At 38.1% G+C, this 24,425-nt stretch overlaps 1 long non-coding RNA gene and 1 other non-coding gene across 2 annotated transcripts; one reads left to right on the top strand and one right to left on the bottom strand.

Annotated features, from left to right (window-relative positions):
• Positions 1-782: 782 nt before the first annotated feature.
• On the bottom strand, positions 783-23,197 carry LOC142176718 (uncharacterized). The gene is made up of 2 exons (XR_012705463.1): positions 22,588-23,197; positions 783-3,317 (listed from the first exon to the last, which is right to left on the bottom strand). It is a non-coding gene; the product is annotated as an uncharacterized LOC142176718 (long non-coding RNA).
• LOC142176833 (small nucleolar RNA R71) lies at positions 17,536-17,642 on the top strand. Its single transcript, XR_012705640.1, has one exon. It is a non-coding gene; the product is annotated as a small nucleolar RNA R71 (small nucleolar RNA).
• Positions 23,198-24,425: the final 1,228 nt, after the last annotated feature.

Here is a 24,425-nt window from a genome sequence, read left to right as displayed (position 1 = left end):
GGAGTCGTACCCGTAGTTGTGATGATTTAATTAGCTCCTAAGGCAAACTACGAAATGCTCATGTTTAATTCAAGACTAAGTTTAAGATTATCGCGATGCCTATTGAATTATGGCTACATCTAATATAACGTTTCTAAGATATTAAATCCGCTGCCTTAGATTGTAGAAAGTAATGGGCCAGCTTTTATTAAGTTATTTAACATAAGGGCCCAAACACAAAGAACTCGTTGAACAGTGATGTCAACCATGGGAATAGCATGATACAGTAGGGCCAAGCTAGCCAAAACCTAAGCATTATACATTAACCAATTTTCAATTAATTCACAAACTATAACAAGAGGATCAAACAACAGCGTAGCAACTGATAACAAAATTGTCATGCATACCACATTGTTCACTTTAACAAGATACTATAACTTCTGCACCTTTAATCCTGCTTTAACTTTTTCATAAATTTTATTCACCACCAAGATGTACAACGTCAGGCTTTTGTTTATGTCAACATCACACACATACGTATTAAAGCAGAAGGAATGATATTGACACATTTACAACCCGTAATTGTGTTCATTTCTGTTTTTCACGGAATTTCATAACCTCACACCTGTATCAATTTCATGAGTCAGTGTTAAAGAACCAGTAGATTTATCTTACACTAAGAGGACCTAAAGAATGAGATAAAACCTTTTTAATAAGACTGTATGCAATAGCGATAACCAAACTCCAAACATCATTCCTAAACTCGCCATATTAGAGACTCAAATGACTCCAACATAGACCCATAACTAAAATCACAGTGTACATACACTTGGTTCAGACATCTAACACTTTTGGCAAGATTCTTAACACAAACATAATTCAAGTCCTAAAATTCATGTGTTACAATGACAACTTTTATACTCTAACACAGATTTACATCTACTGATATGCGAAAGAGAACAGTGACTAATAGAAGAAGAGATATACAAATTAATAGAACCTAGGAACCAATTTTGGAAAAATTGATAACTAATCACATCAGCCTTAACACATGCATTGTCATATTCACTTCAAATTTCAGAGATTCAAAGGAGTACCTGGATACAACAAAAAGAAAACTAGAAATGTATTTGAAAATCAGCTTATAGCAGCAAAGCAATAACAGGTCCAGCCGCAAAGAACAGTAGTAATCATCAACTCAATAGCCTCAATATCCATCCATATTTTAGCTTAGAAAAACCAGAAAATCCCAAGAAAGACCACTTCTAAACTTTTTAGCCAAAGAAAGAAATCAAGCTCAAAACTTGAGTAGTTTTTTTTTTTGGAAAAATTTTCAGTCGTTTTCTCTTTTTGGATCCTCCCCATCTCTGCCCTAGAATTCAGGAAAATGAGCTTCTTATAGGAGGGCTTTAGGGCAACAAAACTTGATTTTTTCTTTTACTATTACCCCTTCCTCATTTTTTGGTTCATTTCAAACCCTATATTTAAGCCTGATTTTCTAAAAAACACCCCCAGCTTTCAAGAAAGGAATCTTTCTGTAACTGAAACTGGGTAGCTTTGGGACAGCTGTCCATATTCAGATATTTCCACATGCTCTTTCCACCAAGTCTAGGCAGATGTACGCTTTCTAGAACCTTTCCCTTCAGTTTTGGGCCAACTGCCCTGGCAAACAGGCCCAAGTCGTGGCCAAATGGTCTCAAACAGGCCCAAGTGTAATATTTAACTCAGGCCTAGGCTGAACACCATTTTTATCCAGCCAGCATCAGAATCAAAACATTCATGTAAAACGGAAAAAGAAAATGGTGCAAATCAGAATCAAACATTCAATTAACTAATTAGCTTATTTGAATTATCCTAAAATAGCTAATCAAGCTCATTCTAAATTACCCTAAAGCAAATTGTAATTAACCAAGAACTTAAACATGCTAATAATGATTGAACACAATTGACTAATTAAAAAATGAATAAAACTCGCTTGATAAGCGTTCCAAACTATCATGCAAACAAAACCGATTGAGAAGAAGAGAAATAAAGAAAGAAAAACAGAAGAGAAAACAAAAACAAAGAGTAGAGGTCAAGAATTTACTGATCGACCCAAATGACAGGCTTCAAGATGCTTCGATAGGGCTCGAAGTTGACCTAAATGACTACTCCACTCAAGAGTAACCTATTTGGGTAGACTTCCATCCAAAACGAGCAGAAACTTCAAGAAAATCTCAAAACGCAGAAACTAGGTCAAACCATAGATCCAGGATTCGATGAGTTCCAAAGATTATTTGGGGAAATTGTTAGGGGTTTTGTGTTTGGGGATGCCTGGTGATTATAGGGTGTGAACTTGGGGTCGATTGGGGTTGTGTCGCCGGCCGGTGGGGTTTGGTAATTTGGGAGCAGCTAGGTTGACTAGGGTTTGTAAAAGAGACAAAATGGGGGGGTTCGAAATTGGGGGTGATCAGTTAGGACAATCTTATATCGAATGGAAGGTTAGTTCTGAACCGTTGGATCAGTAAGATCCAACGGCTGTGATAAAAGACGGGCAAAACGGGGTCGTTTGGTTTAGATAAGAGGCTAGACCGGGTAATTTTATTTTGAGCTTGGATTTGGGGCGGGTTTGGGGTGTGTTTGGGGCGGATTTGGGGCAACATTTTTGGGCTTCAGTATTAATTAGCTCAGTGAAATTAAAGACCAAGATTTCTTTTCTTTTTCCTATTTTAATCCTTTTTCTTTTATTTTTCTTTTCTTTTTCCTTAATTAATAAAAATTCTAAATTAAACCCTAAATTAATCTAAGTTATAAAATCAAACTACTTATCAAATCATAAGATTAATAAAAATTAAGTGATCCTAACTTAAAAGAGAAAAATTAATAATCCCAAGTTAAAAGCTAAGAATGCAAAAATAAACATAGAATCTAAATGCAATGCATGATAATTTTGGTACTTTTCATGATTTTAATAAAAGTAAACATGCACAGAAATGCAAAAAAATTAACAAAAATCCTACAAAAATCCTATAAAATTTCAAACAATTGGGAAAAATCCATTTCTTTAATTTGTAGGAGTATTTCACATAGGGCAAAAATCATGTGCTCACACCTCTCAGGCAAAATATCGACAGAACTAGCCCCTCAGGCTACTTCACAATCACTCGTAATCAGCCCCTCAGTGCACGAATCCACGCTCGTCATCTAGCATGTGTGTCACCTTAAAGTAGCACAACAATGTGAAATCCGGGGTTTCATAACCTCAGAAGAACATTTACAATCATTACATACCTCAATCCGGTCCAAACTCTAGCCTGCGATGCCTTTGACCCTCAACTCGGCCTCCGAATGCTCCAAATCTAACCAAAACCAGTATTATACCATTAATACGTGCTGAAGGAACAATGCCCAAGCAAAAATAATCAATTTAACTCAAAAATCCCGAAATTGGCCAAATCTGACCCCCAGGCCCACGTCTCGAATTCCGATAAAAATTACAAAATTAGAATCCTTACACTCTCACGAGTTCATACATACCAAACACATCAAAATCCGACCAAAAATGGCCCCTCAAATCCTTAAATCAAAGCCTCAAATTTCAAGCCCTAATTCCAAAATTTTAGACTTTAAATCCTACTAATTTCATGTCTAATTGGGTAGAAACCATCATAGAATCGAATATTGAGTTCAAAAATCTTACCTCTAAGTGTTTCCCTTCGATTTCCTCTTCAATCCCTCTCAAAAAGCTCCAAAACCGCTCAACAATAGTGGAAAATAGGCCAAAAATCGCGAAGGTAACTATTTAAACATTCTGCCCAGATGATATTTCCTTCTTCGCGAACGCGGTCAAAGCCTCGCATTCGCGAAGCACAAAAATTCATTGACCAATTATTCCTCCTTCACGAACGCGACATACTCCACACGAACGCGATGCTTCAACCGTCCAAGCCTTCGCGAACGCGAAGCACAAAATCCTAGGAACCCAGCTGCTCCAATTACTCTACGCGAACGTGGGACCTACTTCGTGTTCGCGATGCACACTCTGCCTCACCCTTCGCAAACGCGGGACCAACATCGCAAACGCGAAGGAAAATTCTCCTGCCTCACTACACATCCCTTAGCGAACGCGAGAGCCCTCTCGCGAACGCGAAGGACAAATCTCTGCAACATAGAATTGAAGAAATCTGCAACTTCTAAAAACAAGAATTTGATCCGTTAACAACCGAAAACTCACTTGAGGACCTCGAGACCTCAACCAAACATGCCAACACATCCCATAACATCATTCAAACTTGTTTCAACCTTCGGAACGCCCAAAACAACATCAAAACACCAAATCATCAAAATGTCCATCAAACCTCGTCCGAATGACCTGAAATTTTGCACACACATCCCAAATGACACAACAGACCTACTTCAATTTTCGAAATTCCATTCCGACCGCTATATCAAATTTCCAAACTGTAACACGCCAAAATTCTAATTTTGCCAATTCAAGCCTAAAACTAACACGGACCTCCAAAATACATTCCAATCACGCTCCTAAGTCCCAAATCACCTCACGGAGCTATCTGAACCATAAAAACCAAGTTCTGAGATGGTTTACTCACAAGTCAACTTCCGGTTGACTTTTCCAACTAAAAGGCTAATTTAAGAGACTAAGTGTCTCATTTCTCTACAAAACCACTCCGAACCCGAACCAACCAACCCGATACCACATAATACAGCTAAATAAGGCAATAAAAATATAAATAGGAAAAATGGAGCAGTAACTCATGAAACGACCGGCGGGGTCGTTATAATTTGTGAGAGAAGAATTCATCATTTTCTGTTATTGAGCTTTCAATATTATTCGTGAAATCCATGCTTATTATAAAGTTTAAATGCAATATTGTTAGCTCATAGTAAGTGTCAAAGTCGATCCCTCGTCACTACTTCTTCGAAGTTAGACTGGATACTTACTGGGTACATATTGTTTATGTACTCATGCTACACTTCTGTACTTGATTGTACAAGATCTGAGGCGAGTGCATCTGGTTACCTGTCTGGCGCACATATTTGATCCTCACTTCGAGACTACACGGTGAGCTGCCCTTCTGAGCCGTACTACAGTAGCTGAAGTCTTCCTTTTGTTATATTTTTTGTGTATTACATTTCAGACACTAGACTACTATTCTTTTGTATATTCTTCTAGAATGCTCATACACTTGTGACACCGGGTCTTGGCACACACTAGTGGACTTATGATTTTGGGTTGTATTTCTACAGTTATGATTTCATTTAGCTATCTTCACTTTTGATTGCTTTAAAAATACGTTATTTATTAAATCCTTTAAATTTAAGGAAAGTTAGATGTTTGATAACTTAATAAAAATGGGGATCACTAGATAATTCATTGTTGGCGTGCCTAGCAATGATGTTGGGCGCCATCACGGCCTAAACTAGAATTGGGTCGTTACATATTCGATCAATGATCCAGAGTTAGTTATGTTATGAATGCACTTAAGATTTCGAAGTATTATCCATACAACATATATATAGACATTCATACAGCCGTACAAGACTCCCGTATAAGTTAAAAGAAAGAATTGAGCCCGCGTCATATACAAAGATTGAATTGTTAGAAGATTGTATCAGGGATATTCCAGAGCGTCCATAAAAGGCTAAAGTAATAACTAATATTATGAGCCGTAGATCGAAAGATAGCTTAAGCGTACATAAAGGTTTATCAGAAGAAAGAGGAAACTAAAGAGTTATTTCAACTAAGTAAATCAGAGTCTGATTATTGGACCGAGAAAATTATAGAAATTATGATTGAGAAAATTGCAGGATCACTCTTCATATCAGAGGTACAAGACAGATAGTACAATAGCCATATTCTATAACGGCCCTACAATAAAGCCAGTTAGAATAGTACCAGCCTCATAAGAAGTCAGCATGAAGCTCCCACTGGATTGTGTATGCACGAGAGGTGCAGTTATTATAATAGAACTTTAAGTTGTTGATGTAAATTATACTTATGTGGAAGGGAGGTTGTGAAATACATAGAAGATATGATACAAGATTTTAAGATAAGTAAGGTAAAGGTAAACAACGTACGAGATACTCAAATGCAGAAGGTTGTGAATTGTCCATACTTCGGACAAAAGGCTAAAAAGTTGGGATTCAGTAACCAGGATTGATAGCGGCATCATCAGTGGCATATCTTCCAACTTGTGTTTTCTAGGTATCAAGAGATCTAGCCAAGAGAGTAAAGAAGAGTTAGAGACGATATTATGTCTCGCTTGATGTTCCAGAATAACATAAGGAAATCTATGGTTCAAGCAAGTTGAAGGACGGTTACAAGTAGTATAAATAGATATGTATAGGTCGCAAGCTAAAGTATAGTAAAGCGATAAGGTTTTATGACAGGAGTAAGGATAATAAAGGGCGGGTTAGAAAGTGACGAGAAATGGATAAGTCCTCAGGATTAAGCCCATGAAAATAAGAGAGCTAATGGTTTATCTAAGTTATAGAAGGTTCAGTATAGCCTAAATGAACTCAAAGGAGTGTAAAACTAATAGCATTTAGAAGAGATGGAATGCTGCCCTGGTAGTAGAATGAGGGTGTAATCACGATAAATAAAGGACGACGGTTGGGCCTTCAATTAAGTAATGATTTGATGAATTGTACAGGATTAAATTACCCTCGTAAGGAGAATCACATTGGGATGCTATGAAATATGGTTATTGAAGTATAGTATCACCCCTAGGTGGATTAGGCAAGCCACTTCAGATATTCCCTGATGAGACGTAAGCCCCAGTGACAATGTATTACGTAAGAAGTTTCAAGTTATCAGTGGTAGAATGTATATCAAAATTGAGGTGAATCAACAAAGGATAGATACAATTTACAAAGTATGAGATAAGATTGGGTCATCAGTATTAAGATGAACAGTAAAGAAGAAGCGTTAAAGGACTTAGATTTATACATATAGGATAAGCAACGAGAGTAGCCTAGAGTCTAGTAGCAGACCTCAGTAACGATAAATCAAAGTAAGAGTTATGGCAGTAAAGTCATACGGATGGATAAACAGATCTATGAAATAAGGTATAACAATATCCGTAAGTTCAACAAAGTACCAAGCGAAGAACATCAGTATACCTATATATGCCCAGAGGGATATCTTATCAAGATCTATATATGTTTACAAAGTGAGGCCTAGAGATTGGTTAAAAGCCGGAGGAAAAAGGAGAGAAGAGTCACATAGGCTCACTTACAAGGTTAGAGTCGTACCCTGCATGACAAAAGGTAGCAACAGTTACGAGATTGGAAGGATTCTGACCACAAGTCATGGTGTGAGAAAGAAGCCTAAAGGGGGGAATGCCTTGGCCTTTGGATTTATTTACAAAACAATTGCCTAGATGGCAACAAGAGTACTAAAGTATTCGCAATTACTATAGGTTATGATAATGACAAGTGCATCAGTCAACATTCGAGGACGAATGTTCCAAAGGAGGGAATGATGTTACACCTCATGTTTTCGTAAGTAAAAGTATGCCATAAGTAAATTGATGAATGCCGGAAATGAGATGTTACATCCCGCATTTCCGTACGTTAAAGTTTCGTCGTAAGTTAATCGACGTAAGCTCAGGAATGAGATTATTTTGAGGCTATAAGTATTATGCTATTTCAAACAAGTGGTAAGTAAATTCGTGAAGGTGAGAGGGTAAGCAAATCGAAGAAAATGAGTTTCGCCGAAGTTTGACATTTCGAGATAAAATACGGTGCGAGCTATAATACCCGAGAATTATGAACTAGTGTCATACAAGGTACCACATAACCATGACAATAAGGTGTATAAAGTGTGTTAAAAGTGAGTAGCATTTACGTAATTTGAGATAATTCCTAATTATGTGGATAATTGGATAATTATTGATTAATGGGAGATTAAAAAGTTAATTAAGAAAATGAGTGGATAATTATTGGGTGGGAAATTTCCCCCCAACGTGGCAGCACATATGATCCATTAAGTGACTCATACACTATGTAGCAAGGTGTCACATTTATAGAGCATACAGCAAGATATACACTCTTTTTTAGCTTTCTGAACATGATTTGCATTATGATATTCACTTCCCTCCGCACATGCAAGCTAATGTTTGCTTATCCCCTTAAGATTAGAAGATACAAGCATCACGTTTCAGCACAAAATTAAGCCGGACTTGACAATGGTCGAAGCTGGTATATTGTCAAAATCGAATATAATTTCATACAAATTATATACATGATTTGCTATAATCAAATCTCATACAAGACTACTTAATACTAGCAACATGAGATTTTGCGATTCTAAGGAAGTACGGTGTAATCTTTCTCGAGAATATCATACGGGTTTTCCCCTATTTCGATCCATCGTTATGTGTTATTCGCAAAAGACGTGTGTTAGAGGGATTCTCAAGAGAATCTACTCAGGTATGTTAAGTCTATCCCTTATTTATTTTTTGAATGATCCATACGATATAAACGAAATGAGCAAATACATAATTTTCATAAATGACTCTATTCATAGAAATACTAGAGATGCATATGTTCTTAATTCTCCATGTGTCCTATTATTCTATCATCTGTTCATGGGTCTCAGAAAATACGTAAGTTGATAAAGTTTACTTCATGATATTAATCAACGGCATAATGGTCTTATGACATTCTAAAAGATTTTATTGACGTACTTCTCATTCATTGCATTCATTTATACATGTACATTGACCCATGATCAGATGGTATTATATACATGTATATATACGTGTGTATATATATGGGATATGGGAAAAGGTTACAACGTTATATACACACCACCACCTGATCAGCTGATATACGTTGATGATTTTGCCACAGTGGCCAAGATGATATGATGGGATGCCCTCAGATGCTTGATGATGTTATGAACACATATACCTATGCATGGTATAACATTTATACGCATATACATGTCATTATAAAAAATGATTCACAGAGTTATTTGGACTTACATGTTGAGTCTTTTACTCCATATTTCTCTCATGTCTATTATTTATTGATTTTCATTCCTTACATACTTGGTACATTATTTGTATTGACGTTCTTTTGGTCTAGAGACGCTGCGTTTCATGCCCGTAGGTCCCGATAGATAGGTGAGAGTCCTCCAAGTGGGCTATCAGCTCAGCAGAAGGTGTTGGTGTGCTCCATTTACTCCGGAGTTCCTTATTTGGTAAGTATGACTAGTACATGTATTGATTGGTACGGCGGGGTCTATCCCGACCTTTATGACATTTATGTACTCTTAAAGGCTCGTAGATAAATGTCGTGTATACAGATACTTGTATGGCCTTGTCGGTCTACGATTCGGGCTTACAAACGACCATGTTTGCCTTATAGCCCCGTATCTCACATGTACAAGTTTCTATATAAGGTTGGTTGTTTTATGACGAGTGTTCCCTCTTATTTTATTCTTGTTGCCTCATAAGGCCCTTCTGACCCACTGACCTATGATGATGTAATAGAAAAGATATGTTACGTTGGTACTCGGTTGAGTAAGGCACTGGGTGCCACTCGCGGCCCATCGGCTTGGGTCGTGACAATTACGTGTGTAACAACGTATATGCGAGGTGGCAAATATATATACTCCGTCAAAATAATTGTTTCCATGCTTTCTCGTATTTCATGAGTTATCTTATTTCATGTCTTAACTGTTACATGCTTTAATTTATTTCTATGTCGTAACTTGTTACTTGTCATTAATTATTCTTGTATTGAAATGTTTGTTCCTTCCGAGACTCCATGACTAACTGCTACTTGCCTTAATTGTCTTACTTGTACGCCTTCATTGTCACCTACTTGGCTTGTTTTGTTGCACTTGTATTATCTGTAGCCTTCCTTTGATTCTTTCGTGGTTCCTTTCTTGCTTTGCTTTCATAATTCTTTAATCATAGAGATTCTTGTGAATTGAGTTGTTGGATTGATTTCATTTATTGTATTTTCGTATAGATAGGGTTGCATGCCACAACGGTTGTGATGTGGTAGAATACAGTAGGATTGGGTTACGCGCCACAACGGCTTTGTACGTAATACTTGTATTAATAAATTGTGACATGGTAAAATAAGGGAGGATTATTATATTGATTATGATGATCTGGTGGGATCGAGTTGCGTGCTGCAATATATTTTACATGTGATTCTTGATGTTGATATAGTGAAATAAGGGAGGATTGTGTGTACGGTAGGATCGAGTTGCGCGCTGCAATGGGTTTTCTGTGTTGTATTCATTATTGTTACTGTGTTGATTTTCAAGTGTTATATAAAATTATGAGATCGGTTATTCCCGGTTCTCTTATTACAAGAATTGAGTTCTTTTTCATAAGTTAACTACTTTACCTTTCCTATTATTATTATTATTACGTTGCGTACATATTATTGAATGTGACCCTCCTTAGCCTCGTCACTACTTCGTCGAGGTTAGGCTCGGCACTTGCAGAGTACATAGGATCGGTTGTACTCATGCTACACTCTGTACTTTTTGTGCAGATTTTGGAGTCGATCCTAGCAGTGGTGAGTATATTGCCTGGATCATGTGCTCGATTGAGACCTGAGGTATAGGATCGGTTGTACTCATGCTACACTCTGTACTTTTTGTGCAGATTTTGGAGTCGATCCTAGCAGTGGTGAGTATATTGCCTGGATCATGTGCTCGATTGAGACCTGAGGTATAGGTGCACAGTTTTTGCAGCACTGAAGTCCCCTTCTACATTACCCTAGCTGTTTATTTATAATCAAGCATTTACGTTTTCATTCAGACTATTATTTATAGTACTCTAGATGCTCGTATATTCATGACATCAATTTTGGGATTTATATTTGATATCATCGTTTGTCAGATTTATCTACTTTATTTCAGTTTATTTAGTTTATTGGTTTTCATTTGATTTGAATTATTCAAAATGGTTAATAACTACATCTAACATTGGTTTGCCTAGCAAGTGTAAAGTTAGGCACCATCACGGTCCGAACCATGGGAATTTCAGGTCGTGACAAGTTGGTATCAGAGCAGTAGGTTGCCTAGGTCTCATGAGTCATGAGCAAGCTTACTTGAGTTTGGAGGATCAGTACGGAGTCGTCTCTACTTATCTTCTAGATGCTATGAAGTCCAGAAACAATTTCAGTTCTTTGCTTCTCTATCATGTGATTTTATTTTATCATTGGTTATTGAACCACTCTATTCTTGTTCTCTCGCATATGGAGAGAACACGCACAACATCTGCAGTTGGACATGAGCTGGAGCCACCTGTGACAACTACTACTAGGGGAAGAGGCCAAGGCAGAGTCCAGCCTAGAGCTCGAGTAGCAGCAGCCGCAGTAGAGCCTCAAATTGATCATGAGAAGGAGGTTCCAACTAAGATTGTACCCGTTGGACCAACTCAGGTCCCGGAGGTGTTCATAGCCACTTCAGTGCTTCATGACACTCTAGTCCACTTGGTGGGCCTTATGGAGAGTGTGGCCGAGTCTGGTGCATTTGCGGTGGCACAAAACGTCTCTCAGGCTGGGGAAGGAGCACAGACTCATGCTACTCACACTCCGAAGCAGGCGATTCCCTTGTATCAAACTCCAGCAACCCATCCAATTGGGCTGGTTCAGTCAATTATGGTGGTAAAGGATGGTGACAGGCCCGTTATGTCTTCTAAGGCCTTGTTGAGGTTGGATATGTTTACCAAGTCTTCCCTATTCATTTTAGTAGTGCACTTTCTGAGGATCCACAACATTACCTGGACCGTTGCTACGAGGTATTGCGCAACATGGGTATAGTGGAGACCAATGGGATCGACTTTGCAGTGTTTTAATTGACTGGTTCAGGAAAGAGATGGTGGAGATATTATATGTTAAATAGACCAGTTGGTTCGCCTGCACTTACCTGGATTAGTTACACAACTCTTTCTAGAGAAGTTCATTCCTGCCACTCTAAAAGAGCATTACCACAGGCAGTTTGAGCATATTCAGTAAGGTAGTATGACTGTTACATAGTATGGGACTCGATTTATGGACCTAGCTCGCCATGCCATTATCCTGCTCCCTACTAAGAGGGAGAGAGTGAGGGGATTCATTGATGGACTCACTTTCACTATCAAGCTACAAATGGCCAAGAAAATTGGAGATGATATTTATTTTCAGAGGGCCGTAGATATTGCTAGACGGATCGAGATGGTTCATGGTCAAGAGAGGGGGCCGATGTCTGATAAGAGGCCTCATAATTCTGGTAGTTTCAGCGGTGCCTCATCTGGAGGTAGGGGTGCTTTTAGTAGGAGCCATCCTCCTAGGCCATTTCAGTTAGTGTTTCTGGCATATCATAATGATTCGTGTATTGTGGTCCGTATGTATCTCATTCTTGGCAGCTAGCCTTCAGTGCACCATCAGGTCCTATTAGTATGCCTCCAATATAGAGCTGCCACTATGGTTATCCTGTCCATTCGGGCAAGTTCCAAGTTCAGCAGCCATAATAGTAGGATAGGTATTTTGAGTGTGGGGATACTAGTGTCATCAGGAGGTTCTATCTGAGATTGTTAAACGGCATACCACAATAAAGTTCTTGTGCCATCGTTCGGCATCGGGTGCTTCACCGCCCTCTCAACCAGCTAAAGGCAAGGGTCAGGCAGCCAGAGATGGAGGTTAGGCCATTAGTGGTGGAGGTCAGGCCATTAGAGGTAGAGGTCAGCCAGCTAGAGGTCGTCCGAGAGATGGAGGTCAGGGTGGTAGGGCCCAACCTCGATTTTATGCATTCCCAGCTAGACTTCAGGCTGAGTCATCTAACGTCATTATCACATGTATTGTTCAAGTTAGCCATAGAGATGCTTCAATTCTATTTGATCCGGGCTCTACTTATTCCTACGTGTCATCCTATTTTGCTTTATATCTGGTTGTGCATCACGATTCTTTGAGTGCTCCTGTGTATGTGTCTACACCTATGGTAGATTCTATTTTTATAAATCGTGTCTATCTCTCGTGTGTGATTACTATTGGGAGTCTTGAGACTAGCGTAGATCTCCTACTTCTTGATATGGCAGACTTTTTTTATGTTATCTTGGGTATGGATTGGTTGTTACCTTATCATGCTATATTGGATTGTCACACCAAGAAAGTGACCTTAGCCATGCTAGGATTGCCTCAAATAGAATGGAGAGGGACTCTTGGCCATTCTACTAGCATGGTTATTTCTTATGTCAAGGCACGATGCATGGTCGAGAAGGAATGTCTAGCTTATTTGGCCTATATTCGAGATTCTATTGCGGAGGTTCCTTCCATGGATTTGGTACTAGTTGTGTATAAGTTCCCAAAGGTATTTCCTGTAGATCTACCGGGGATGTCACCCGATAGAGATATTGACTTCTGTATAGATCTGGTTGCGGGCACTCAGCCTATTTCTATCCCACCATACCGTATGGCACCACCTGAGTTGAAGGAACTGAAGGAGTAGTTGCAAGATTTGTTTGATAAGGGATTCATTAGACCCAGTGTCTTTCCTTGGGGTGCGCCTGTGTTGTTTGTGAAGAAGAAGGATGGATCGATAAGGATGTGTATAGACTATCAGCAGTTGAACAAAGTCACTATCAATAACAAATATTCGTTGCCGAGGATTGATAACTTATTTGATCAGCTTCAGGGTGCCAAGGTGTTTTTGAAGATTGATTTGAGGTATAACTACCATCAGTTGAAGATTAGGGCATCAGATGTCCCTAAGACAACTTTCTGGACTTGGTATAGGCATTTTAAGTTCCAAGTGATGACATTTAGAATGACAAATGTCCCAGCATCATTTATGGATTTGATAAATCGTATATTCAAGCCCTATTTGGATTATTTTGTGATCGTATTCATTGATGACATCTTGATCTACTCCTGTAGTCGAGAAGAGCATGAGTAGTATCTTCGGATTGTACTTTAGACTATGAGAGATAGTCAGTTATATGCCAAGTTTTTAAAGTGCGAGTTTTGGTTAGACTCAGTTACCTTTTTAGGGCATGTTGTATCAGGAGAGGGCATAAAGGTGGTTCATAATAAGATTGAGGTAGTTCAGAACCTAGACCTACTTCAGTTATAGAGATTCAAAGTTTCTTAGGCTTGGCGGGTTATTATTGCCGGTTCGTGGAGGGGTTTTCATCCATAGCAGCCCCATTGACTATATTGACTTAGAAGGGTTCTCCATTCAGGTGGTCGGACGAGTGTGAGTTGAACCTTCAGAAGCTTAAGACTGTTTTGACTATGGCGCTAGTGTTGGTGTTGCCCACAGGTTCAGGATCTTACACGGTGTATTGTGATGCATCTCAAGTTAGGCTCGGTATAGTATTGATGCAGAATGGCAAGGTGATTGAATACGCATCACGACAATTGAGGTTCATGAGAAGAAATACCATCTTCATGACTTAGTGTTGGCAACCATTGTTTATGCGTTGAAGATTTGGAGGCACTATCTTTATGGTGTGTCGTGTGAGGTATTCACAGATCATCGAAGTCGATTGTATTTGTTCAAGTAGAAGAATCTCAACTTGAGGCAGAGGAGGTGGTTAGAGCTGTTGAAAGACTAAGACATCACCATTTTGTATTATCCCGGGAAGGCTAATGTGGTGGCCGATGCCTTGAGTAGAACGGCAGTGAGTATGGGTGGCCTTGCATATATTACAGTGGGTGGGAGGCCACTAGCATCAGATGTTCAAGCTTTGGCCAATAAGTTTGTTTGGTTAGATGATTCGAAGCCCAATCGTGTTTTAGCTTGCATAGTCTCTCGGTCTTCTTTGTATGAGTTCATCAGAGAGCGTCAATATGATGACCCCCACGTCTCTTATCCTTAAGGACATGATGCGGCACGGTGGTGACAAGTAGGTTACTGTTGGGGACAATGGGGTGTTGCGGATGCAGGGCCGTATTTATGTACCCAATGTGTTTAATTTCGGAACGGGTCGAACACCTCGGTAGATTAAATAAATGCATGTATGGTTCGCTCCATTCGACCCCCTGCCAGTGCACAGTTTAAATATTGTTGGATCGGGTCATACGACCTCGGCATGATATGCGCATGCTTGTATTGCTTGCTTGAGAATTTTAAATGTTGATAATTGCCCCTTCCTGGCCAGAGATAAATTGATAACGATAATGAAAAGTATACCTTTGAAACTCCCTAATTATTTGAGAAGTTGTTTACCTGCTTTCCGACTTTATGAGTTAAATTTTGCTTTATGAAATCCTTGAATTCCTCACACTTTTTCTATTTATCATTGGACCATTAATAAGTGTCGAAGTCGACCTCTCGTCTCTACTTCTTCGAGATTAGACGGGATACTCATTGGATACATGTTGTTTTCGTATGCATACTACACTTGCTGTGCATTTTTGTTGCAGAGGTTCAAGTGTGGCTAGTGACTTAGGTGAGCTGCATTTATCGAGATGACCGGCAGCCAGCAGAGTCCCCTTTAGAGTATTTTACTGTATTTTTCATTTTGTCCACTAGTATTCCGGACAGTTACTGTATTTTATTGCATTCTCTAGTAAATGCTTGTGCACTTGTGACACTGGGTTCTGGGATGATTATGAGGTATCTTGTATTAACTTCTTAACATACATATTTTATTTAAAACGATTATCTTTTACTGGTAAAATTAAAGGAAAAATCATAGTTTTCAAAATTATTTAAACGAGAATTTAATTAAGTAAGGTTGGCTTTCCTGACAGCGGTGTCCGGTGCCATCACAACCCTGAGTGGAATTTGGGTTGTGACACCATGACACACAATTCAAAAGCATATGGTAAAGGAAACTTCCCTGAACATCTAGTTAGGTCTTAATCAAAGTCGAGCTCCAATCTTCACGCCCGAACTAGTGCACACATCCATGCAGACAACTTCTTCTCAGCCTTCTTGGGATATACCGTACACTTTTCATTTTCACTCCCTGCAGCCTTCTCTTTCGAACCCTTCACTTTTCACTCAACACTTGCAGTTGGATTCTCCTTTGTCACCCCCATTTCTACATCTATCTTGAAAGTCACAGTCTACTCACTCACTCTCAGCGTGAGCTTCTCTCGTGTATATCTAGTATCGCTCTACCCATTGATAAGAATGGTCTTCCTAGGATGAAGGAGACCTCCTTGTTCTCCTCCATCTTGACCATTATAAAATCTACAGGGAATACAAACTTATCCACCCGAACTGAGACATCGGTATCAAAGTCGTTTGTTCTTCTAGCTGCAAAGATATTTGCACCAACCTTATCTCTCCAATCTCCTTCTCCATTTTCTTGTAAATAGATAGAGACATTAAATTAATTGAGGCACCAGAATCACATAATGATTTATCAAAGTTCAGAGTGCCTAAAGAGCAAGGTATAGTAAAACTCCATGGATCTCCATACCTTTATAGGAGTTTGTTTTGCAAGATTGCACTGCAATGCTCTGTGAGTTTGACCATTGAGGTCTCTTCTATCTTTCTCTTCTTTGTCAGGATCTCCTTCAAGAATTTGGCTTAAGCTGCCATTTATGATAGCACTTCTGTGAATGGCAAATTTACTTGAACATGTTTCAGCATATCTAAAAATCTCTCAAACTGCTTGTCCAGCTTTTCTCTATATAGATTTTATGGGAAAGGTAGAGCAATCATATGCTGCCTCTCATTAGGTTCTTTCATTCTTGAGGTTTCCTCCTTCTTCTTTTTTGTCAGCTCCCTTCTTGCCTTTATTCTTCTTATCAACTTCATTTTTCAGATGCTCCCTACTTTTTTTCAGGTACAACCTCTTTTTGGATTGAAGTGAGATCTTTCAACACTTGCCTGCTTCTTAAGGTCACAGCATTCACCATTTCTTTAGGATTTCTCTCAGTATCAGCTGGGATAGTCCTGGGACTCTCTCAAGCAATAATGTTGCAGTTTGCCCCACTTACTTCTCCAAGTTTTGCAAATATGTGCCAAGTTCCTTGATAGTTGCACCATGAGCATCTAGCCTCTCATATGTATTGACATTGAAGGCATTCATTATATCTTCTAAACCACGTTGATTGGATTGTTGAGGCTGAAACTACAGCCTTGGCTGATTCGTAAAACATGAAGCTCCATGTCCCTAAAATATGGGGTTGTTTTGTTGCCATGAATTTGTGGTTCCCCCAGATGAACTCCATGAAAAACCGGGGTGCTTCTGACCCATTGCATTAAAGTTATAATTCCCCACATCATTAACATCCTCGATTGAGGCTTGACACTCATGAATAGGGTGTCCTCTTCCACATATATCACATGCTGCATATGGCTCACTTTGTATCGAGGCTAAGGTCAGCTTCCATATTTCTTTGGCTATAACATCAAGTCGTACCAGCACAGATGTATTAGCATCAACTTGGTGAACACTGGTTGATTTTCTTCTTTCACCACACTCAGCGGGCCAGTGATTAGCATCTTCAAACAACTCATCAAGAATTGTAACTATCTCCTCTAGAGTCTTCCTCATTAACGGGCCTCCAGCTGCATTGCTCAATGTTCTATATGTGGCCAGTGTCAATCCATCCCAAAATCCATGGTGTTGCATCCAGAGTTCAATTTCGCTATGTTGACACTTTCTAACAGTCTCCTTAAACCTCTCCTAAGCTTCAAAAACAGTTTCAGTCTCTTTTTGACAGAAGTTATGGATTTCTCTTCTAAACTTGCCCGTCTTAGCAGATGAGAAACATTTATCGAGAAATTTTTTGGTCATCTTATCTCATGTTCTAATTTATCCCTGGGCTAAGCTTCGAAGCCACTGCTTTGCATCATCTTTGAGTGTCAAGGGGAATGCTCTTAAGTAAACCGCATCTTGTGACTCATCATTGTATTGAAAGGTATTCATGATCTCCTTGAAGTCCATTAGATGGTTTTTTGGATCTTCGTTCATCTTCCCTCTAAATACACAAAAGTTTTGAAGGGTTTGAAGCAACCCTTGCTTCAACTCAAAATTATTGGCTGCAATTGGAAGTGGTCTAACACTTGATAATCCTTGGTTGTATACTTGTTACGCCCCGCAGTATTACAACGATGTTATGCTCTGCAGTAATATATTACGATGATGTTACCCTCTGCAGTAATATTTTACGATGATGTTACGTCCTGCAGTAATATATTAGGATGATGTTATGCCTTGCAATATTACATTACGATGATGTCACGCTTCGCAGTATTAAGTTACGATAGTGTTGCACCCAACAGTATTACATTACGGAGATGTTACGCTTCATAGTATTAAGTTACGATGTTATTGCACCCCGTAGTATTGTACGTTGAATTTGCCGTAAGGTAATTGACATCAGTCCAAGTAAAAGATTATTTGAAGATTATAAGGATTATGCTATTTCACAAGTAATGAGTAAATTCGTGAAGGTGAAAGGAGAAGCAAGTCCAAGAAAATGAATTTTCGTCAAAGTTGGGCATTTTTGGGGTAATATACGACTTGAGCTAAAATACCAGGTATTTATGGACTAGTACCATACAAGGTACCACATGGACATGATAGTAATGTGTATAAGGTATGTGAAAAGTGAGTAGTATTTTAAGTAAGTGGAAATAGTTTTTAATTATGCGGGTAATTGATTAATAACCGGGTAACGGGACATTGCCTAGTTAATTATTAAAAAATGAGATAAAGACTAAATCAGACTAAATCTTCCCCCCAAAAACGTGGTAAAAAGCCACAAAACTAAGAAATGACTCATTAGTCTTCTTGAATAGGTGGCTATCTAAGATGTATTTGAAATTAAAGTAAAGACTTATTACAAGTCTTGGCTCATTTTTCATTTGGACAAAAGAAAGACTTACTACTAAGTCTTGATTCCATTTTCATTTTGGACAAAGTTCAAAACGTCCATCTTCATTTCAATATCATTCTTCATAGATTCAAAATACTTCAAGAACAGTAGCTAAATTTAATCCAGGCTCCAACGAAAATTCTTGCATCAAAACAATTCCAACGAGAAATGTTAGAATCGTAGCAACGTAAAATTTGTGGTTCGAAAGGAGTACAGTGCAATCCTCTCCAAGAATATTATACGGAGTTTTCCCTACTCCAGGTATGTTAAGGTTATTCTTTCTTTCTTTTGGCATGATCCATACGACACAAACGAAACGTGCAAATGCACAATTTCCATACATGACTGTATTCATAGAAATATTAGAAATGCCTATATTCTTGATTCTCCATGTGTCATATTATTCTATCATCTGGTCATGGGTCCCAAAAAAAATACGTAAGTTGAAAAAGTTTACTTCATGATATTATTCAAAGGTATAATGGTCTTATGACATTCCGAAAGATTTTATTAACGTACTTTTTATGTATTGTATTCATGTACATTGACCCATGACCAGATGATGTTATATACGTGTATATATGTATGTATATATATGTATATGGGATATGGGAAAGGTTATGGCGTTATATACGCACCACCACCTGATCAGCTAGTATACGTTGATGATTTTGCCCACAGTGGCCAAGATGATATGATGGGATGCCCTCAGAGGCTGATGATGTTATAAATCATGTACCTATACACGACATGATATTCATACGCATATGCATGATACTATAATTATTTCATGATTTACAAAGTTATTCAGATTTACAAGTGGAGTCATTTACTTTATATTTCCTTCGTGTCTGTTATGTACTTATTTATACGCTTTACATACTCAGTACATTAATCGTACTAACGTCCCTTTTGCCTGGGGATGCTACGTTTCATGCCCGCAGGTCCTGATAGATAAGTCGAGAGTCCTCCAAGTAGACTATCAGCTCAGCGGAAGATGTTGGTGCGCTCCATTCGCTTCGGAGTTACTTGCTTGGTTAGTATGAGTTAGATGTGTATTGTTTGGTATGGCGGGACTCTGTCCCGATCTTTATGAAAATTATGTATTCGTAGAGGCTTGTAAACAGATGTCATGTACGTAAAAAATTGTATGGCCTTGTCGGCCTATGTTCAATGTTCAAGTGGATATTTTGGTCTTAGAGGCCTATATGTCTTACGTATAAGTTGGCATTACCTGTTGTATTCTACCTATTTCACAATAGCCTCTCCAGCTCAGGTATCTATGATAGTATGACATGAAAAGATATGTTATGTTGGTACTCGGTAGAGTAAGGTACCGGATGCCGGTCACGGCCCATCGATTTGGGTCGTGATAAAAGTGGTATCAAAGCAGTTTTGTCCTAGGGAGTCTACAAGCCGTGTCTAGTAGAGTCTTATTTATGGGTGTGTCATGCACTACACTTATAAGTAGGAGGCTACAGGGCATTTAGGATTGTCACTCTTTCTTCTTACTCTAGATCGTGTGGTAGAGCTCACTTATAAGAATTCAAGTTCCGAAATTCTATTTTATTCGTAATAAGACGATACCTACATCCGGAAAGAAGGTTGGAAAGAGAGATAGTTGTGGAAGAGCTGAGTCAGAGGAATTGGATTTTTGTATGATGCCTATGATAAGTAAATATGATGTTTTTAGCAGATCATGGGTGTACTAATAGATGTAAGCTTCCTGATAAGAAGCCTTAAGGCACGAATGCCTATCCATCTTTATAGTGAAGGACAATGAGAAATGAAGAAGATAAGTACAAGTTTCAGTAAGTAAAAGGAGCAAGGTAAAAAAGGGTACGAGGTACCCAGTTAATGAAGATTATCGGTATTTCAACTCAAGAAGAGAGATATAAGCCTTTTGAGTTAACTTCAATAGTAGTAACAGAGGTATGTACAATTGGTCACACCTATTTCGGTTATGCCCTGTGGGTGCTAACAGGTTTAGTTAAGAGAAGGACGGGATATCAAGATCCGGCTGGGGTTAGAGTAACCCAAAGTGGTGAATGGATTGTTTGTGTTAGTTGACATTTCCGAAGGGAATTACAAATGTGCCAATAGATTTTCTTTGGAGACACTTAGATGCTGCACTCTAGAATATTACGATTAGATGTGAATACTAGCATGAAAAAAAAATCAGAAGATAGGCACTGAAAGCTTGGATGGGATTAATATTACCTTAATGCGACTCTCGTCCCTAGTAGAGCGAGGACATTGAGCAACCCGAAGAGCCGATAAATGAAGCAAGGAGAGCTAAAAGCAAAAGAATGTCATGTTGAAGTTTTCACAAGAAAAAGGATATGCAGAAATATTAGCAGAGTAATGAGAAGAGAGATAATGAAGCATTATGAATAAGTTGTGATATATGGATAACGACGGTAGGAAAAAAAAAGGAAAAAGCAGAAATGACACTATTACAGAGTCTAGTCAAGTGAATGAAGAGACGAGAGGTGACAGGCCTTGGGACAACAAAAGAGTATAGGCCATGAAGTCATATCCTCATTTTAAGAAGTAAGTTCGTGACCCTAACGAGATTACAAATAGGAAAAGCTAGACCAGAGAATAATAGAGATCAGTATGGGCTAAAGATAAAGTAAACATGAATTAGGGATTTAGTGATTTGATAATGATCGACATCATTAGAATTTCAGATTGCATTCCGGCAATAATAGAATGGACAACAGAAGAAGATCCATTATGAATTCAGAGAATGGTCATTTAGGGAGACGCTTCCCTAGAGCAAGGTGAGCAAAGTTAAGCTTAAGAGACTGTATGTGCCACTTACACTAAGTGTCACCATCGCGAGCGAGGGATTTTGTTATCCTTGGTACAGAAGGATTAGTGCAAGGTCAGTAAGGGTCATTGATAATGTGAATGGATGCCAAAGATGAAGAGGAAAAAAACATCTATAAGCAGGTCGTCATAACTCTAAGTCTTAGTACTTTGTACCCATGGTCACGATAATTTATTATTGATCGTGCCTAAAGCAAGCTACAATGTTTAAGAATATTAATGGCCTAAGTATGCTCCGAGCGTTATGAACAAGTAAATAAAATTAAAATGAGACCAAGATAATTACTTACATTAATCACTTGAAGTAAATATTTAGGTTTCTAAATTCGAAACCACACAGCCTAGATTATCTTTCAATTTTCGTATGCCCAAATTTATCATCCAACAATTACAAAAACCATTTGTTTAGCTAACACTCCCTTTCCTCATTTTTACTCATAGATGTGCATTTGACAAATTAAATATTAATAAAATTCATAAACAAAAACTCAGTCACAAAGGGTTTTGAATCGTGACACATAGAATGGACCTTTATAAGATTAATAAAACCTATTAGCTAAAAGTGTAGCGGGAATCTACTGTATTTATATTTTCCTTTTCAATCTATATCTTTTTAAGAAAGTTTATACAGTAGACATCAAGCGGTGATAGTGAATCAAGAATTGAATTTTGCCATTTCATGGCCTTCATTCTTTGTGTATATATTATTTCTTATTTTCAGTTAGCTCTATCTATTATTGATTTATACATACATATATATATATATATATATATATATATATATATATATATATATATATATATATATATATATGCAATGATACTTTACACCAGTTACCTGCAACTTTAGCAAATTAACTAATTGGAAAGATCATAAGTCATGTAGGACACAGTGAAACAACCAAACTGTATTCATTCAATGAGATTAATTTCCAGAACTCATCAAAGCTTAAATAGATGTAAAGCTGAGAAATGGACCTTACGGGAAGCAGAATTTCCAACGCTAGCCTCTGACCAGAAAATTAAATCCACAACCTCGAATCGGCACAACTTAACCCCCAGTAATTTAATAGGTGCAATCTGTCCAAGACCAATGCAATCTGGACGTGCAGCTTCTAACAATAGCCTCCGTCCCCAATCCACTTCCAATTGGATCTGGGTCCTTCCTAACGGAGAAGGCATAATTGGAATAAGGGTTTTGAGGGATACGAAGAATAGGGGAGTGATGAATGTTAGGGATTGGCTTTGAACCAGAAGCAACTCTCCAAGGTACATCATTCTGTAGTGTAGCAGCAGCTCCTCCACCCATTTTTTGACATTGAAAAAAAGAAGAAAAAGATAGATCTATTTAGCAAGTAATTAGACTTAAGCCTTTGTATTACGCTGTAAATGCAGAGGTTATGGAGATTAGCATAGGAATTACGACGAATAGATAAACAGAGGAAGGGTTTAGCAACAGGAGAAGGCGCGGATTTTTGTGGTTATGAGGTGACGGCTGTGTCTAGGGAGTGTAGGTCCTTGTTGAAGAAGATGAGCTGAAGATTCTTCTGTATTCTGTTCAACGGCTGAAGCCTAGGTCTAGGAAATTAGGGTCCTTTTTAAATGTTTTTTTAGAGTTTTTAGGTGTATTGGGCTTGGGTTATTATAGGCTAGGTCCGAAAATTAGGCCTAAAAAATGGGTTGTTTGAGCCCAAATTTTATTCTTTCTCCGTGAGCAGGACTAAAAATACGACCTCATTTACCAACTAATCCTACTTAAGTAAAATAATTATTAAAATAAGGCTAACTGTTAAAATAAACCTATTTTTTGGTATTTTTCAAATATCATATTAAAAGATAAAAATGAAATTAGATTAAAATCATTGCAAAAATTAAAATAATATTCCAAAAAATAAAGTGGAACTATTTTTGTATTTTTTAATTTTATGTAAATTAGATAAATTAAAAGTGACTAGTTAAAATATTAATTAGCTAAATAAAAGAAAATATTTTGTAGTTTTTATTTTTTTGATAAAATAAAGTAAAAGAGTCTAAACTAATTGAAATAGCGATATTAGGACTAAACTAAATATTAATATGCTAAAATATGTAAAATCTTGGGAAGGGTCAAAAATCACTTATCTACAGCTACCCCTCTTTGACTGAAAATGCGAAGAGTTTTCAAACAAAGAACGACGAGACAGGTTTTTTGACCCGACCCTTATTTAGAGAGACCAAAAACTAAGAGAAAGGAGAATGTGACTGAACCCTGTTATCTGAGCTGCCTACATATCCTTGGCTATAAAGGAATCAGGCCATGTGTAGTTCAGAAATAGGAACAGTGATGGAGTATACCGAGGTGAAGAGCCGATTGAGGTGCCATTTCGTTGAGGTTCCGGTCTGCGGTCCTATTATTACATGAAAAAATGAAAAAGACTAGCTAAGTCTGTCAACTACGAGTTACAAGATTCCTATCTATAAGTCTTCTAAAGCTTGATCTTGAGTCTTGAATGGTTCTTCATGCAGACTTTAGATTTGAACCTTGGCGCTTGTTATCTGCACGTGCTAGATCGTTCTTCTTCAACTTCTCTGATCAAGACCGGACATGTAGTGCTTGTGACATCAACCACGTCTTGAGCAGTTTACATCTTTCTCCGCTTCTGTATTTTGGATTCACTTCTCTTTTTTTCTTTTCTTTTTCCCCGTTTTTTTATATTCTAGATTGAGACTACTTCTGTTGGTCATCTTGGACTATTAACCCGCATTCTTCCCGCGAGCTTCTGCTACTGCTAACTTGAATTGAAACTTGAACTGTATTCCCTTGTTCTCCAAGTGGG

This window comes from Nicotiana tabacum, chromosome 22, assembly GCF_000715075.1.
Source record: "Nicotiana tabacum cultivar K326 chromosome 22, ASM71507v2, whole genome shotgun sequence".
Lineage (NCBI taxonomy): Eukaryota > Viridiplantae > Streptophyta > Magnoliopsida > Solanales > Solanaceae > Nicotiana > Nicotiana tabacum.
The sequence above is the reverse complement of the archived record's forward strand: the minus strand, read 5'-3'. Positions and strand labels throughout refer to the sequence as shown.